Source organism: Gopherus evgoodei, chromosome 14 (genome assembly GCF_007399415.2).
Source record: "Gopherus evgoodei ecotype Sinaloan lineage chromosome 14, rGopEvg1_v1.p, whole genome shotgun sequence".
Lineage (NCBI taxonomy): Eukaryota > Metazoa > Chordata > Testudines > Testudinidae > Gopherus > Gopherus evgoodei.
In genome coordinates, this window is record NC_044335.1 from 12,557,178 (window position 1) to 12,564,350 (window position 7,173).

Genomic DNA, 7,173 nt, shown 5'->3' on the forward strand with positions numbered 1-7,173 from the left:
AGGGATGCTATATGGCCTACCTGATGGTTGTAGGATACTTTGTGTAAATACAAAGTCTTCATTACTATTAATTATTTTATAGAATTTTTTGACGTTAAAGCTCATTGATTGAAGATTTTTAATTTACTGGAAGTAGGGTCAGCTTGCTTTATGCGTGATCAAACCTGATTGGAGAGGAGAGGTGTCATGCACACAGCACAATGGGTATTTTTACAGACTATGGTAAGACAAAATGATTCTTAAGACAGCCAAAAAACCAGAAATTTTTGCCTCCAAACAATCATCTGCTACACAACTGGCAAAAAATTATCTGCCAGTAAGATGGTTGGTTCACACTATCCAAGCTGGAAATCACTGCTAGCCTTCTGTGATGGATTTGGGGCTGCTCTGTAATTGATGAATACTGTATGTTGACCTGGTTACTGGGATGTTTTCTGTATGAACATATTGGCTGGGTTTAATAAGGAAAAACAAGCAGGAAGGAGAAAATGGCTAAAGCTAAAGCTCCCTCCCTCAGCAAACACTTAAGTGTTGTTAAGAGACAGTGCCAGATATATTCACTTGAGTTATTTTACTTTCATCTCAAGCCAACCTACCAAACAGGTTCAGATGAGATAGAGCAAAGCCTGGGAACAGAGAAGGACAAAGGCCTCTAGCAGGGCCCCTCTCTATCAAGAGAGGGGATAGTTGTTTGATGAATACCTCAGAGGGTATCTCAGTCTCAGTTTCTCCCCAGCTTCCAATTTGCTGCTCCTCCTTTCCTCCATCTGCCCTCTCCTCCCTCCCTCGCCCCCACACAAGGAAGAATAATTTATTGCTGACATATAACTGCAGTAAAGTACTAATCCTCCCCAGGATAACACAGATTGTCTGGCTAGTGCACAGAGGTGTGGAACCAAGATTCTGTCTATTCCTTGCCCTTCTGTTCCCACTTGCTTTGAAGAGGGTGTAAGGAAGCAAGTAGCCCCATTTATTCCTAAATGCTTGGACCGAAGATACACCAGTGGTTCTCAAACTTTTGTATTGGTGACCCCTTTCACATAGCAAGCCTCTGAGTGCGATCTCCCCCTATAAATTAAAAACACCTTTTAATATATCTAACACCATTATAAATGCTAGAGGCAAAGCAGGATTTGGGTTGGAGGCTGACAGCTTGCGACCTCCTGTATAATAACCTTGTGACCCCCTAAGGGTACTTACCCCCAGTTTAAGAACCCCTGAGTTATACCTTGTAGAGGTAAAGGGAAGGGCTTCCTTACAACTGCCTTGTGCATCGTGCATGTAGTCCAAGTCACAACTGAATCCTAAACTGCATCTGCTGAAGTAACTATGTACTGGAACCACAGTCTGACTGTACAGCTGCATATAACATTTTTGCATATGTTCAGCAGCTTCCTTCTGTATTTGTGTAACTCTGATCTCAGAGCCAGGGAAGCAAGATTTCTGCAACAAAAGGTTAAAATACTTTAATAAACAGTTTTCTTTTCCAAGTGATCAATATCCTTCCTGAAATTCAGAATGTATCCCCTCCTCCTTGACAATCTGCCAGGCCAGCACTTCAGAGCATTAAGGTAATTCTAAATCTGCAACTCCCAGTTTCCTGTACTGGCCTGACCAAGAAAATAGCTATTTTCTAATCTCTCTTTAGTGGACATGTTTTCATATTTTAATTAAGTTCTCTAGTTGCTCTCCGAAGAAATGACTCATCAGCATGAAAGACAGGAGAAGTAAAAGAATTACAAACTGACAACACACATTGCATTCATCCAGTTTCAGCAGCAGAGTAGAAGCAGCTTCAAAACTGAACAACTTAGAAAACAAAAGTTAGAAAATTACAGTGCAATAATCACTGCCTCTGAAGCTGGTGACAGTGTGTAGAGGATTACTTACCTGAGTGACTAATAAGAGGGGGAATATCTCTTCACAAATCAGGTGATAGTGAAGAAGGTAATCTTTGCCACTGAGACCAGAGTTAGAAGCATAAAAATTGTTGCCATGGAGAGCAGTGTTGAAGCACTCAGATACCACAATGAGGGGCAGGCTACAAATATTAGATTAAGCAATATAGAAAAGTGATACCTTCCAGGCAGGGGACTATGAAAAACCTTCAAGATGCCCCACTCTAAGGCTGTTAAGAAAGATGGAATGTGAGTCTTTGTACTAGATTAAATAGGAGTCATGTTTAGGACTAGAATGGACCTTGGAGTGCAAGAAGATAGTTCATAAACTGAACCCATTTGAAATGCTGAAAAGGTTTGGATTGGTTCTGCATAGAGGCCAAGTTGCAGCTGGTTGGTTTGTTTGCTTTTTCCCTTTTGCCGACTTGATTCATTGCTACAATAAACCTGATCCAGCCTGAACTCTGGACAGGTTGAATATTTTTCAATAAACCTGGCCTTATTGCTTCAGAGATTTATATACCGCAGGCCCTATCCAAAACCTGCTGACGTCAATGGAAAGCCTCCAAATCATTTCAGTGGGATTTGGATTAGCCGGGCCCAGGTTAGGGACATGCAGAAGCAGTACAAAATGTACAAAGTGGTTCTTGATTACCACAGGTTCTTCAATCACCAGTGGCTGTTTCCTAAAGTGGAAGAATGGGACCAACAGGAAGGCTTTTAATTACTCTAAAGAGCAAAGATATGGTATGTGATGATAAAGGTGTTAAGGCTTATCATAACCTAGTCCCAGATTTGGACCTTAGCGTCCAAAATATGGGGGTTAGCATGAAAACCTCCAAGCTTAGTTACCAGCTTGGACCTGGTAAAGCTGCCACCACCCAAAAAATTAGAGTGTTTTGGGGCACTCTGGTCCCCCAAAAACCTTCCCTGGGGACCCCAAGACCCAAATCCCTTGAGTCTCACAACAAAGGGAAATAAACCTTTTCCCTTCCCCCCTCCAGGTGTTCCTGGAGAGATACACAGAAGCAAACTCCGTGAATCTAAACAGAGGGAGTCCACCCTCTCTATTTCCAGTCCTGGAAACACAAGCACTTCCCTCTTCACCCAGAGGGAATGCAAAGTCAGGCTAGTAAATCTAACACACACAGATTTCCCCCTGACTTCTTCCTCCCACCAGTTCCCTGGTGAGCTGCAGACTCAATTCCCTGGAGTTCCCCACTAAAGAAAAACTCCAACAGGTCTTAAAAGAAAGCTTTATATAAAAAAGAAAGAAAAATACATAAAGATGGTCTCTCTGTATTAAGGTGACAAATACAGGGTCATTTGCTTAAAAGAATATTGAATAAACAGCCTTATTCAAAAAGAATACAATTCAAAGCACTCCAGCAACTATAGACATGTAAATACAAAACAACAAACCATCTTTGTACTCACAACTTGGAAACAGAAGATTAGAAAGCAGGAAATAGAAAAAATCACTCCTCATAGCCGAGAGAGTACAGGCAGAAGACCCCAGAACAAAGGACTCACACACAAAGTTCCCTCTACCCAGATTTGAAAAAGTCTTGTTTCCTGATTGGTCCTCTGGTCAGGTGTTTCAGATTACTTCTTTCCAGGTGAAAGAGACGTTAACCCTTAGCTATCTGTTTATGACAAGGCTATTAGCATTAAATACATTTTAACTAATATTAAGAGTCTCAATTAAATCTGTAAATGTAAGTCAATTGAGAATTACATCTGAAATCTGGACTAAGGTTCTGATTTTAACTCACGCCAAAATACACCCCCCAAAAAGTGAATGCCAACTGTGCAGTTTGTACACAGGAAAAACTCATATTGGATCAAACACTGTTCCTTTACTCTGGGGCACCCAAGAGCAGTATTTGGCCCAATGACTTTAGATCTTAGGGTGTGTGTATATATATATATATATTCACTTTCATGCACTCTTAACTCCTTTACAACAATCTATCTTAATTTGTACAGCTGAACTTTTTGTTTCTTTATGCAAACTGTTTTGACAAAAAAAATTCTGACAAATATTTAAATTCCATATGGTAAGAACTCCCTAATTAATAATGATTCATACTTTGTTTACTCTCCCCAAAATAATTAGAATGTTTTTTTAAAAACTATACTGTTCACAAGATAAATGTAGATTCTTCACCTGACGGACTGAAATGGAACCTTTGGAGTATTGGGTAAAAGTCTGGTTGTAGTTTATAGACAGATGATGTAACAGACAATATTCATAGCTATGGAGATTGTACACACAATAGACCATAACGATCATAATGGTGCTGTTACTGTCTATTGTGTCAAAACTTTATTAGGGAATTTTTAGTTTGTGGATCACTGATCAAATGGCTCTTTTGAATTCAATGAAAATTAAACTGAATTGATATTTTAACATTAGAGTTGATAAATCCTGAAAATATCAGATGGTAATGGAAATAATGATATAGACCCTTAACTAAAACTGCATGGATGGTACTGGTATTAATAATACCGAAGTACAAAGCAGAGAGCTACTTAGTGGCTGATGACTGTTCAAGTGCAGAGAAACTCATTAAAATGACCTAAAGGAAGATGTATAATTTTTAACAGCTTATTTTCCTCAGTGCCCTTCAACTACCTATGATTACTATATAATACACAGTAGCAACCTGAAGAGATACAGAAAATCTGAAAGTATGATCTATGAATGCAGCCAGTGGCACCATTCTGGTTGTCTGTGTCTTATCTTTAGTGGTATTGACAGACTCCCATTGTTGTAAATATTTGATACCCAACTAAAATGTTATCAGAAATTACTGGAGTAAATAATCTTACTTCAATAACTGCTTTGGTTTGGGTTGCCCTATTAACAAATAATTTAATAGTTGTGAAATTATTTGCTCATAAAGTAGCCTGTGTCTATTTTTCTAGTGTCTACACCTGGAAGTTTTCTTTAGATGAAATGGGAATTTGTAGGCTTAGTTGCTTTGTGATAAACTGGCTACATTATGTGCCACTGTGTATTCCTGACTAATTTAACTGAAAACTACTATGAGGTAAAACCCTACAGCTGTTTGGTTTCTGCAAGTTTATGGCTATAGGTGTTTGGTTTCTGGTAGTACCCACTGGAGCACATGGGAACTATGGAAACTTAGCACTTCCAAGAACAAGGCCTTGTAAGATTAATGTACTAACATCAGTCAAGTCATGAGAATCACTTTTCTGTGTATGCATGTTTTAGGTCAACATCCTGCAACCTGGACGTCTGCACCCATGAGAAGCTCCTCTGATAACAAGGGGATTTCAGGCACTGACCCCTTGCAACAAGTCACAAGATCACTCCCTACACTGTGAAGTCTTTAGTGCCTTCCTTTTGTGTTTGTAGAGCATCTATCATAGTGGGCACTAGCTGAAACAAATAATTATGCCTTTGTTATATTCTTGCAGACAATGAAATGCATAATACCTGGATTTACATTGAAAGTATTTGTACCGTAGATTAAATGTATTCAGTAGTATACATTAGGTACAGCATAATGTAGGCTGTCCTGCAAAATTCCATATATCAGCAATGTAGACCAGGGGTATGCACTGTGGGCTGCTTTTGTGCTAAACTAATTTCAATCACAATCAATATTTTTAAATGGGTCGAGCCTATCAGTTTTGACAACCAATGTGAAAACAGTTTAGTGGAATATTATAGACTGCCTAGGACATGACTGAGACATGGGAGATGCTAACCTATAGGCATTTTACAATTTGTCATCCTAAAAGTTAGAGGTGAATCTTTAAATCCTTCCTCTGCACTGATATCTAATGTTAGAGTATTAGTAGCAAATGGGCCTTAAAATATATGGGACTTTAATGGTTATCCTGAAGATTGAAAAATACTGTTTTTGAAGGATATAAAAGATGAAATAAACTTGTAGATTTCACAAAATTATCTCGGACATTTTAATAAAGCCTTTAGAGAACTCTTGAACATAAATTGTTGTTCCCTGGTTGAATAACCAATCCTGAACTACAATACGGTGTAATGATGCTTATAGCTCTTTAATCATTTTTGTAAATACTTAAGCTTTGATGGTAAGAGATGATACACTACTGGCAGTCAACTATCTCTTGAATAACACTCAACTGGCCATAATATCTAGGCTGAGTGTTTCCATAAGAAGCATGTAAATACGTTAGTTTGAAAGTGGAAGGCCAACTGAGTGCTGTTCCATTGACTCTCACCACGCGAAGCACATGTTAAGAACATTAAACAAACACTCAGAAATCTCTCTTTATGACTCAGTTAGGGGAAATATTTCTAAATATTTTTGTATCAGAGGGGTAGCCGTGTTAGTCTGGATCTGTAAAAGCAGCAAAGAATCCTGTGGCACCTTATAGCCTAACAGACGTTTTGGAGCTGGGGGGTTTCCGTGGGTGAATACGCATTTCGTCGGATGCATGCAGGACTTCTTTGCTGCTTTTAAATATTTTCAAGTTTTTATGAGAGATTTTACTGTCTAGTCACAGAAACTTGCTATGGTTGCATAAAAGTGGAAAATGGAAACTTGGGCTCTGACCATGCAGCAATAGCCATGTGGTCCCCAGGGCTCATGCACTGGGATAGAGTTGCAGACTGTTAGCCTTCATTAACAGGGTGAAGAGGTGGTTCCTATTCATAGAGCCCTGTACTGATACAAAACGTGTATCCGCATCAGATCTGCAAATAGCTGCAGATACAAAGCGAATATCCATGGATTTGCAGGGCTCTAACTATTCAGTCAGCATCTTGAAGGTCCTGACTTGTACCGTCTCTGGAAATTGAAAGACATTTTAACTCTCTTTTCTGTGTACGGTTTTGTGTCTGCCTAGCTCATGAAGGCTATAGTGACACAAGGCCTTTCTCCTCCTGGTCAGATTGCAAGTGACAGCCTGGCAAGGTCAGGCTCTCCTCCCTACCCTGGCAGTACATTGCAGGGGGTGGGGAGCGCGGGGCTCTAGCACTGGGCTTTTTCCATCTTCCCGCTTGTGATGCGGTGTGATGGAAATGAAGTGGAAGGGGCTGGTTTCCAGCTGGGGAAAGGGAGCTCAGACCTCAGTCCCCGCTGCTGGGGGAGGGAGTGGGGATCCCAGGGCAGTGGAGGTCCCACGTCTCCCTGCAGTGGGGGAAGGAGTGAGGTACTTCACGGTTAACCCTTGCAGGCGGGAGGGGTGGGTCCCTGTGCCCCTCCCCCCGCGGGACTCGGAGCCCGCTTCGCTGCCGGCCCGCAGTCACGTGCCCCGG